We start from the raw sequence: 12,065 nt of genomic DNA on the forward strand, positions 1-12,065 counted from the left end.
TGGTCCAGTTTCATTCTTTTGCATTTGGCTGTCCAGTTTCCCCAACACCATTTGTTGAAGAAAGAGACTGTCATTTTCCCATTGTATATTCTTGACTCCTTTGTCGCAGATTAATTGACCATATCATTGTGGGTTTATTTCTGGGCTTTCCATTCTGTTTTATTGATATATGAGTCTATTTTTGTGTCAGCACCATACTGTTTTGATTACTACAACCTTGTAGTATATCTTGAAATCTGGGGTTGTGATACCTCCAGTTTTGTTCTTTTTCAAGATTGCTTTGGCTATTTGGGGTCTTTTGCAGTTCCATAAAAATTTTAGGATTATTTGTCCTAGTTCTGTGAAAAATGCTATTGGTATTTTGATAGGGATTGTTTTGGGAAGTATGGACATTTAACAACATTTGTTCTCCCAATCTATGAACATGGAATACCTTTCCATTGTTTTTGTTGTCTTCAATTTCTTTCATTAATTTTTTAAAGATTTATTTATTTGGGAGAGAGAGAGAGTGGTGGGGAGAGGCAGAAGGAGAGGGAGAGACAGATCTCAAGCAGATTCCCTGCTGAGCATGGAGCCTACTTGGGACTCGATCTCACGAACCTGAGATCATGACCTGATCTGAAATCAAGAGTCAGCCACTTAACCGACTGAGCCACCCAGGTGCCCCACGTCAATGTTTTATAGTTTTAAGAATATAGGCTTTCATTTTTTTTTTTTTTTTTTTAAAGATTTTATTTATTTGTCAGAGAGAGAGAGGGAGAAAGAGCGAGCACAGACAGACAGAGTGGCAGGCAGAGGCAGAGGGAGAAGCAGGCTCCCTGCCAAGCAAGGAGCCCGATATGGGACTCGATCCCAGGACGCTGGGATCATGACCTGAGCCGAAGGCAGCTGCTTAACCAACTGAGCCACCCAGGCATCCCTAGGCTTTCATTTCTTTAGTTAAGTTTATTCCTAGGTATTTTATTATTTTTGGTGCAATTGTAAATGGAGTCTTTTTCTTAATTTCTCTTTCTGCTACTTCATATTAGTGTGTAGGAATACAATAGATTTCTGTATATTGACTTTGTATCCTGTGGCCTTGCTAAATTCATTTATCATTTCTTTTTTTTTTTTTTTTAAAGATTTTATTTATTTATTTGTAAGAGACAGAGGGAGAGAGAGCACAGGCAGACAAAGAGGCAGGCAGAGGCAGAGGGAGAAGCAGGCTCCCCGCCGAGCAAGGAGCCCGATGTGGGACTCGATCCCAGGACCCTGGGATCATGACCTGAGCCAAAGGCAGCTGCTTAACCAACTGAGCCACCCAGGCGTTCCTCATTTATCATTTCTAGTAGTTTTCTATATATAGTATGTCATCTGCAAATAGTGAAAGTTTTACTTTCTCCTTACGAATTTGGATGCCTTTTATTTCTTTTCTTGTCTGATTGCTGCAGCTTAGGACTGATTTCCAGTACTACATTGAATGAAAGTGGCAAGATTGAACCCTTGTCTTGATCTTAGGGGAAAAGCTCTCAGCTTCTGTCATTGATTATGATGTTAGCTGTGGGTTTTTCATATAGAGCCTTTATTATGTTGAGGTATGTTCCCTCTAAACCTACTTTGTTGAGGATTTTTTTCATGAATGGATGTTATACTTTGTCAAATGCTTTTTCTGCATCTATTGAAATGGTCATAGTTTTTATCCCTTCTCTTGTGATGTGATATATCATGTTGATTGATTTGTGAATATCAAACCACCCTTGCATCCCAGTAATAAATCCCATTTCATCATGGTGAATGATTTTTAGAAATGTATTACTGGATTCAGTTTGCTAATATTTTGTTGAGGGTTTTTCTGTCTGTGTTCATCAGAGATTTGGGCTACAGTTCTTTTTTTTTTGTAGTGTCTTTATCTGGTTTTGGTCTGAGGGTAACACTGACCTCATAGGCTGAAGGTATTAACTCTTCTTTAAATGTTTGGTAGAATTCACCTGTGATCTATCTGGTTCTGGACTTTTGTCTGTTGAGAGTTTTTGATTACTGATTCAATTTCATTGTTGTAATTGATCTGTTCAAATTTTCTATTTCTTTCTGATTCAGTTTTGGGATTTATGTGTTTCTAGGAATTTATCCATTTCTTCTAGGTTGTCTATTTTGTTGGCATATACTTTTTTTTTTATAATATTCTCTTATAATTCTTTGTACTTCTGTGGTGTTGGCTGTTGTTTCTCTTCTTTCATTTCTGATTTTGTTTATTTGAGTACTTTCTCTCTCTCTCTCTCTTTATTGATGAGTCTGGATAAAGTTTTATCAATTTTGTTGATCTTTTCAAAGAACCAGTTCCTGGTTTCATTGATCTATTCTACTGTGCTTTTTATTTTTTTGAAGTTTTTATTTCATTTATTTTTTGGCTCTAATTCTTTATTATTTCCTTCCTTCTATTGGTTTGGGGTTTTGTTTGTTCTTCTTTTTCTAGGTCCCTTAGGTGTAAGTTTAGGCTGTTTATTTGAAACTCTTTTTCTTCTTGAGGGAGACCTGTATTGTTACAAGTTTTCCTTTTAGTACAGCTTTTGCTGCATCTCAAAGATTTTGGATCATTGTGTTTTCATTTTCATTTGTCTCCATGTGTTTTTGGATTTCTTCTTTGATTTCTTGATTGACCCAGTCCTTGTTTAGTAGCATTTTATTTAACCTCATGTACTTGTGTTGTTTCCAGATGTTCTTTTGTGGTTGATTTCTAGTTTGATAGCATCATAGTTGGAAAAGATGCATGATATGACTTCCATCTTTTTGAATTTGTTAAGACTTGTTTTGTGGCCTACCATGTGATCTATTCTGGAGAATGTTCCACATGCACTTGGAAAGAATGTATATTCTGTTTTAGGATGTAAAGTTCTGAATATATCTATTTAATCTATCTGGTCCAATGTGTCATTCAAAGCTACTGTTTCCTTGTTGATTTTATGTTTGGATGATCTATCTATTGATGTAAGTGGGATATTGTGGTATTACTCTCAATTACTTCCTTTATGTTTGTTATTATTTGCTTTATGTATTTGGGTACTCCTGTGTTGGGTGCATAAATATTTACAGTTGTTATATCTTCTCGATGGATTGTTCCCTTTATCATTATGTAGTGTCCTTCTTTGTCTCTTGTTACAGTCTTTGTTTTAAAACCTATTTTGGGGTCACTTGGGTGTCTCAGTCAGTTAAGCATCTGACTCTTGGTTTTGGCTCAGGTCATGATCTTAGGCTCCTTAGAGTGAGCCCCACATCAGGCTCTCTGCTCAGTAGGGAGTCTGCTTCTCTCATTCTCCTTCTATCCCTCCCTCCACTTGTGCCCCCCCCCCCCGCCCAATAAAATAAATAAATAAATAAATAAATCTTTTTTTAAAAGAAAATCTATTTTGTCCAACATAAATATTGGCTGCACTGGCTTTCTTACACATATTTCTGTTTGCATGATAAATGCTTTTCCATTTCTTGACTTTTTTTTTAAGATTAAAAAAAATTTATTTGAGAGAGAGTGTGAGCAGAGTGTGGGGTATCAAGAGGGACAGGGAGACCCCACACTGAGCATGGAGCCCAACATGGGGCTCTATCTCATAACCCTGAGATCATGGCCAAAATCAAGAGTCAGCTGCTTAACCTACTGAACCACCCAGACACCCCTCCATCCCTTCACTTTTAATCTGCATGTCTGTAGGCAGCATATAGGTGGGTGTTACTGTTTTATCCCTTTCATCTCCCTATGTCCCATGATTGGAGCATTTACTACACTGATATTCAAAGTAATTACTGATAGGTATGTACTTATTGCCATTTTGTCAGTTGTATTGGTTGTTTTGTAGTTCTCTGCTCCTTTCTCTTCTTTCTATCCTCTTTCATGGTTTGTTGGCTTTCTTTCCTTTTATTTTTTTGTGTATATATTACTGGTTTTTGATTTGTGGTTACCATTGTGTTTATATATAACACACACACACATATATACACAATAGGTTTATATAGGACATATATATATATATTATATATATCTATAACCTCTTATGCAGATAGCAGTCTATATTAAATTGAAGATTGCTGAAGTTTGAACCCCATCTTTACTCCTCTGTGTTTTAGTTATATGGTATTATACTTTACATCATTTTATTCTGTGAATCCCTGACTAATTTTTACAGACATACTTAATTTTACCACTTTTGTGCTTCCAACTTTTCTTTTTCCTACTTGCAGTCTTTCCTTTCTACTCAAAGAGACCCCTTTAACACTTCTTGTAGGGCTGGTTTGGTGGTGATGAGTTTTTGAAAGCTTTCATTTGTCTGGGAAACTATTTATTTCTCTTACTCTGAATGATAGGCTTGGTGGATAGAGGATTCTTGGCTGTTGGTTTTCTCCATTTAGCACTTTGAATATATCATGCCATTCTCTTCTGGCCTGGAAAGTTTGTGCTGAAAAATCAGCTGATAGACTTATGGAGTTTCCCTTGTATGTAACTGTTTTATTTTCTCTTGCTGCTTTAAAAATTCTCTTTGCCACTGCTTTTTTTTTTTTTTTTTCATATTTGGAGCAAAAGACGTTTTTAAAAAATTTTCAGCATAACAGTATTCATTATTTTTCACCCAGTGCTCAATGCAATCCATGCCCTCTCTAATACCCACCACCTGGTTCCCCCAACCTCCCACCCGCCGCCCCTTCAAACCCCTCAGATTGTTTTTCAGAGTCCATAGTTTCTCATAGTTCACCTCCCCTTCCAATTTCCCCCAACTCCCTTCTCCTCTCTAACTCCCCTTGTCCTCCATGCTATTTGTTATGCTCCACAAATAAGTATACCATATGATACTTGACTCTCTCTGCTTGACTTATTTCACTCAGCATCATCTCTTCCAGTCCCGTCCATATTGCTACAAAACTTGGGTATTCATCCTTTCTGATGGAGGCATAATACTCCATAGTGTATTTGGACCACATCTTCCTTATCCATTTGTCCGTTGAAGGGCATCTTGGTTCTTTCCAGTTTGGCGGCCATGGCCAAACCCCAACATTGGTGTACAGATGGCCCTTCTTTTCACTACATCTGTACCTTTGAGGTAAATACCCAGTAGTGCAATTGCAGGGTCATAGGGAAGCTCTATTTTTAATTTCTTGAGGAATCTCCACACTGTTCTCCAAAGAGGCTGCACCATCTTGCATTCCCACCGACAGTGTAAGAGGGTTCCCCTTTCTCCACACCCCCTCCAACACATGTTGTTTCCTGTCTTGCTAATTTTGGTCATTCTAACTGGTGTAAGGTGATATCTCAAAACAGGAAAAAATATACAGTGGAAAAAAAGACAGTCTCTTCAATACGTGGTGCTGGGAAAACTGGACAGCTATATGTAGAAAAATGAAACTCGACCATTCTCTTACACCGTACACAAAGATAAACTCAAAATGGATAAAACATCTCAACATGAGACAGGAATCCATCAGAATCCTAGAGGAGAACATAGGCAGTAATCTCTTCGATATCAGCCACAGCAACTTCTTTCAAGATATGTCTCCAAAGGCAAAGGAAACAAAAGCGAAAATAAACTTGTGGGACTTCATCAAAATCAAAAGTTTCTGCACAGCAAAGGAAACAGTCAACAAAATAAAGAGGCAACCCATGGAATGGGAGAAGATATTTGCAAATGACAGTACAGACAAAAGGTTGATATCCAGGATCTATAAAGAACTCCTCAAACTCAACACACACAAAACAGATAACTATATCAAAAAATAGGCAGAAGATATGAACAGACACTTCTCCAATGAAGACATACAAATGGCTATCAGACACATGAAAAAATGTTCATCATCACTAGCCATCAGGGAGATTCAAATAAAAACCGCATTGAGATATCACCTTACACCAGTTAGAATGCCACTACTTTTTTTTTTTGTTGTTGTTTGTTTGTTTTGTTTTTTTAAGACTTTATTTATTTATTCGACAGAGAGAGATTACAAGTAGGCAGAGAGGCAGGCAGAGAGAGAGGAGGAAGCAGGCTCCCTGCTGAGCAGAGAGCCCGATGTGGGACTCGATCCCAGAACCCTGAGATCATGACCTGAGCCGAAGGCAGCGGCTTAACCCACTGAGCCACCCAGGCGCCCCAAGAATGCCACTACTTTTTGACATTTAAATTGCTATGTGTCTTGGTGTGGACCTCCTAAGATTGATTTTGTTGGAGGCGCTCCATGACGCCTGGATCTGGGTTTCTGTTTCCTTCTTCAGATTTGGGAAGTTTTCAACTATTATTTCTTCAAATAAATTTTCTGCCCCCTTTTCTTTCCCCTCCCTTCTGGGACCCCTAAAATGCAAACGTTATTACACTTGATGATGTCACCGAGTTCCTTAAGTCTATTTTTATTTATTATCATTATTTTTTCTCTTTCCTGTTCAGCTGATTGCTTTCCATTACTCTGTCCTCTAGGTCACTGGTCTGTTTGTTGGCTTCCTCTAGTCTTCTATTTATTCCACCTAGTGTATTTTCAATTTCAGTTAAGAGTTCCTTATCTCTGTTTCATTCTTTTTTATGTTTTCTATCTCTTTTTAAGGTTCTCACAAGGTCCTCCATTGTTTTCTCAAGTCCAGGGAGTATCTTAATAATAATTACTTTAAATTCTCTATCAGGCACATTACTTATCTCCGTTTTGCTTAGGTCTCTTGCTATGATTTTATCCTGTTCTTTCATTAGGACAAATTCCTGTCTCATTTTGTCTAATTCTATGTCTGTTTCTTTGTTAGGAAAGTTAGCTTCATCTCCTGCTCTGGAAAGTAGTGGCCTTCTGAAGAAGAGGTCCTGTGATGCTCTGTAAAGTAGTTTTCCCTCTTCATCAGAACCTGGCACTTCAGGGGTGTCTCTATATGTGATGTGTGTACCTTGCTGTTATGGCTGACCCACTTTTGCCTTGAGTCTGTCATCTGCAATAGCTCTCTGCCTGTTGTGGGCAGTGTTTGGTTCCCATAGTATTAATTGACTGGTTTGAGCTCAAGTTGGGCTTGAATTGAGTCAGACTGGGAGTTTACCAGAGATGCAGTAGCACCAAACTACAGGGTGCTTTCCCTGTGTTGTCCTTGGAGAGCTGTCATTGGTGGGCAGGGCCTGAAGTCAGATTAGATGTGTGTCCCCAGCCTACTCCTGGAGGCTCAGGGCTGCTTCTGTATGGTGACAGCACGTGTTTAAGAAGTTGATTGGAACACTATATCAAAAACCAATGATGTACTGTATGGTGACCAACATAAAACAATTAAAAAAAAAAAGGAAGCTGGTAAGCCTTCCTAATCTTCTTATGTCCCTTCTGCTGGACATGAATGCTAGTATTTTGAAAGGCACTTGTTAAAGTTGGCACAGACACAGAAGAGAAAAAATTCTGTGTCCTTGAATTGTTGCTTCAAAGAGAGCTGTGTGACCAAGGATATCCAGATTATGGGAAGAAGAACTAGCATCCTAATGTGGAGAGGCACAAAAATGTTATGATTTGTTTTTTTATAGCAGCTAACACTAATAACCCAGGGGTATTCTCCTTCTGCCTGATACACTATCCTGTTATTCTTTGGGGAACAACTTCTTTTCACTCCATCATGGCTTAGTAAGGCTATCTATTCCTGTGCTCTGTCCCCATCCCTCCCCAGTTTGGCCCACTAGGTGGGTATATGAACCGAGCTGGTCAAGTTCTCTGTTTCTGGGTGCATAATCAGTCCCGGAATGGTTTCATGACTCAAACTGCATCAGTGAGAATCTTTCTAAGGCCTCAGCATCTGGGCAGTGGGAAAAGTAGTTTTCCCCTTCTTTGGACTCCTGTTTGAGAGAGGCTGCAAAATGGTGTCATCTTGTCCTCTATAGTAGGACATAATTAAGACAGTGAGTGAGGCAGGAAGAGCTGAAGCATGGAGACAGAGGCAGAGCTCCACTATCACTGTTGGGTCTTTGAACCTGGTGGTGCCTGGGTTCACTGCTTCTGTGAGCTGAAAATTCATTGAAATTACTGTATGTAACTTTCATTTCATTACTTATTCTGCCTAGGCAAGTTGAGCAGGACCACTGTTGTGAGCCAACACACTGCCTAGTGTCAGTTCTGGCTCCATTCTGCTCTCCAGGCTTATGGCACACAGTCCCCACTCTCCATGAGAGCCACCAAGGAGAGCCGAAGGTTCCGCCCACTCCACAATCCGCTCCTTTCTGAGTCCTTCCCACCTCAGTAAGTGGTAACACCTGATGTCTTGAATCCAGAACCTTAGTTGCTCTAAATCTTCTCTCTCTCTCATTGTCCAGTTTGTCAGCAAGTCTTGTCTTTCTTCTTTGTTCTCATTTCTCTACTTTCTCACCTGCATTTTCTCCAAGGGCCTCCCAAGTGGGTTCTCAGCTTCCATTCTTGCTTCCCTGTAACTTATTCTCATGTAGCGACTAGAACAATCCTGGAAGTGCACATTCTTCTGCTGAAAACTGCAATGTCATTCCTTTGCTCTTAGAATAAAGTCCAAAATTCTTCCTGCGACTTTCAAGGATTTGCATGGTCTGGCTCTTCCTTGGTTTTCAACCTCACCTCTCATCCATCTCCTGCCACTCCCTACACATGGGGTCCTGGGTTCAACATTTCCTAGACCCCTCTCAGTTCTTCTGGGCCTTTGGGCCTTTGCACCTGCTGTTCCTACCACAGGGAAGTTATTCTTCTCTTTCTTGACATGGCTATACTTCCGAAGAGAGGCCTCCAACTATCCTATTTGAATGTATTTCCTTCCCAGGAGAGTCTGTGATTATCTCTTTATTCTTTTACTTGTTTGTTACTTTCCTGTTTTAGAACCTAAGCTTGAAGGAGGCAGGGGTCTTGTGTGCTAATCATAGCTGAATCTCGGGGTCCTATCTAGCACATAGCTGGTGCTCAATAAAAAACTCTTCTCTTCATGTGACAAGCCTTGAGGGGGTTCTCAGAAGGCAGTTTGAAACCCCTCAAACTAGAAATTCTCTATGGTCCCTGTATGGTATGTCTTCCTCCTGAACAAAGTGCAAATCAAATATAATATTGTAATTAATATTCACTAGGTTGGAGTGGTATTTTATCTTATTTATATGTACATTTATTTATTTATTCATTTATTTTAAATCGAAGTATAGTTGACATATAACCTTATATTAGTTTCAGCTGTACAACATCATGACTTGACAATTACATGCCTTATGAAGTGCTCAGCATGGTAAGTGTAGGTACCATCTGTCAATATAAGATTTCTTGCATATTTCCTGATTACAGAGGTAGGGAATAGATGAAATACGTATTTAAGTTTTGTTTTATGAATACTTGTAAGGAGTTTCTTTTAACACCTCAAAGGTTAAAGTTGAACCCAAACACATGAATTTCTGGCACTTTCACTGCTGGAAGGATGTGGGTGACTGTGTCTGTGTCTGTTATTCTCTTTACTTTGGCTATATTCAGCTGTTGTTATAGTTTTGGTGAAATAGAGACAGAGTTTTTAAAAAATAGATTTTATGTTTTAATTCAATTTAATCAAATTTTTAAAAAATTAGGCTCCATGCTCAGTATTGAGCCCAACATGGGGCTTGCCTTCACAACCCTGAGATCAAGACCTGAGCTGAGTTCGGGTCAGATGCTTAACAAACTGAGACACCCAGGTGCCCTAGACTTTATGTTTTAGAGAAGTTTTAGATTAACAGCAAAACTGAACAGAAAGTACAGAGATTTCCCACTTACCTGCTGGACTTCCTATAGCCTCTCCCACTATAAACATTCCTCATCAGAGAAGTGCATTTATTATATTCAATGAACTTATATTGACAAATCATAATCAACTGAAGTCCTCAGTTGTTTATATGAGAGTTCGCTCTCAGTGTTGTATATTCTATGGATTTTGATAAATGGACAATGACATGCATCCGTCATCAATACAAAATAGATTCACTGCCCTGAAAGTGCGCTGTGCTCCCCCTACCATTTCCATCCCCACAAGCTTCCAGCAACCGCTAATTTTTATTTATTCTTTTTACTGTCTCCGTAGTTTTGTCTTTTTCAGACTATCAAATACTTGGCATCATACAGAATGTAGCCTTTTCCCATTGGCTACTTTCACTTAGTAATATGCAATTAAGGCCCCTCCATGTCTTTTCATATTTTGATAATTTCTTTCTGTGTGCTGAATAATGTTCTACTGTGTGGATGGACCACAGTTTATCTTGATTGCTTCTAAGTTTTGGCAGTCACAGAATAAAGCCACTATATACATGCCTGTGTAGGTTTTTGTGTGAATATAGATTTTCAACTTATTTGGGTAAATATCGAAAGTGATCCTTATAGTGAGACTGTGTTTAATTTTATAGAAATGGAATTTCAAAAAATTAACAAATAACTTTGAGATGGTTAAATGTTCACCCCACTGTGTGGATAATCTTACCAGTAGCCAGGGCCTCTGCAAATGATTGTCAGGCTGTGCCCCACAAGGACCGGGCCAGGAGTGTGGGCTGGAATCCAGCCTTCTCCTGCCCTAGTGTGAAGATTCACCTGCTCCACTCCCACAAAACTGCCCTGAGAGCAAGCTTAGATCTTGCTAACTGTCTTCTCTCTCCTTGGGTCCTGGCCTGGCACCTTATCCTTGGGTCAGTTTTCTCATTTCTTCTCTTTCCCAGAGAATTCGTCATCTCCAAGGCTGCTGGGGGGGGGGGGGTGTGATGGGGGAATGGAAGACTTTTGTGTCTTTATTGTACCCCGTAAATGTATCCCTTCCTCTTGAATTCCTCATTCTAGAATGTGCCCTGGGCTCATCTGAAACCTGAAGAGCCATCTGCCACAGGCTCTAAATGTGAGACTGAGTGCTTGGGCAGGCCTAAGGTTAAGTGACCTGTTTTCCTTACTCTCCGAAAGGTTTTAAAAGACAATCCCCATAGAAAGCTCTGTTCTTACCAGTGTAAGAGGATAACGCAGCATGGTTTCCCCCACTGCGCCCCCAGTTCCCTAAATATATTTGCTCTCGGCCAGTAGGTGGCAGTATTCCCACACTTTTCTCTCCCCTGCACGCTACTAAACGCAGAATTTATGTAAAAGCAGAGTGGGTTCAGGGTGTTGATATAGTATCAGAGGAAACCTCCAAAGGCACAAGACTTTTTTTGTTTTGTTCATTTGAGGACAGATAATTTTTTACTTTTTTTTTTCATTTTAACCCCCTTCTTTTTCTTTTGAAACAATTTCAAATTTACCTAAAAGTTGCAATTATGGTTCTAGAACCTTTTTTTTTTTTCCCTCAGAATCTTTTGAAAGTTGCCCGTGTGAGGTCCCATCACCACAGAGAACCTTATCTGTATTTCCTGCAAACAAGGACATTCTTCGACATAGCCACTAGAGAGCCTTCAAAGTCAGGAAATGAACCACTGTACATTACTCTTGTGTGATTCTCAGATAACCATCCGAGTTTCACCCCTTGTCCCATTATGCCCTTTACAGCACAGGAATCCAGTCCCGAATCACCACTGGATTTAGTTATCATGTCTCCTAATATTCTTCAAGCTGGGAATGTTCCACAGTCTTCCTTTGTTTTCCATAACCTTGGTACTTTTAAGATGACCGGTTTTACTTTGTAGAATGTCCCTCAGTAAATCTGCGTCCTTACATGAGATGCAGTTTATGCATCTCTGGCAGGAAGATCACAGAAGTGACACGGGCTCTTTGCGCCGCTTCCTTTCAGGTAGCACAATGTCTCGGCTTGTGCCGTCACTGGTGAGCAGCTGTGTCTCTACGCCCTTGATTACAGTGATGTCTGGTGGTCATGTCCGTCGTAAGGACATTCTCGGTCCCTTTGTACTTAACAAGACTTAGGTGAGGAGGTACTTTGAGACTATGTGACTAGCACGTTTATCATCAAGTTTTTGAATTACTCACTCATTTACTTATACCAATAAGGACTGATGAATTGCTGTTTTATTCAGTGGGCTATTTGTTTCAGATTTAGTCAGTGAGAACCACTTTGAGGTGTCTTCATTTCCTTTTGACACACTCCATCATTAATTTCTGGCACAACATGTGCAAAGTTCATACCGTACTTTCCTTGCCCCCATCTGCCATTGTTT

Source organism: Mustela lutreola, chromosome 6 (assembly GCF_030435805.1).
Source record: "Mustela lutreola isolate mMusLut2 chromosome 6, mMusLut2.pri, whole genome shotgun sequence".
NCBI lineage: Eukaryota > Metazoa > Chordata > Mammalia > Carnivora > Mustelidae > Mustela > Mustela lutreola.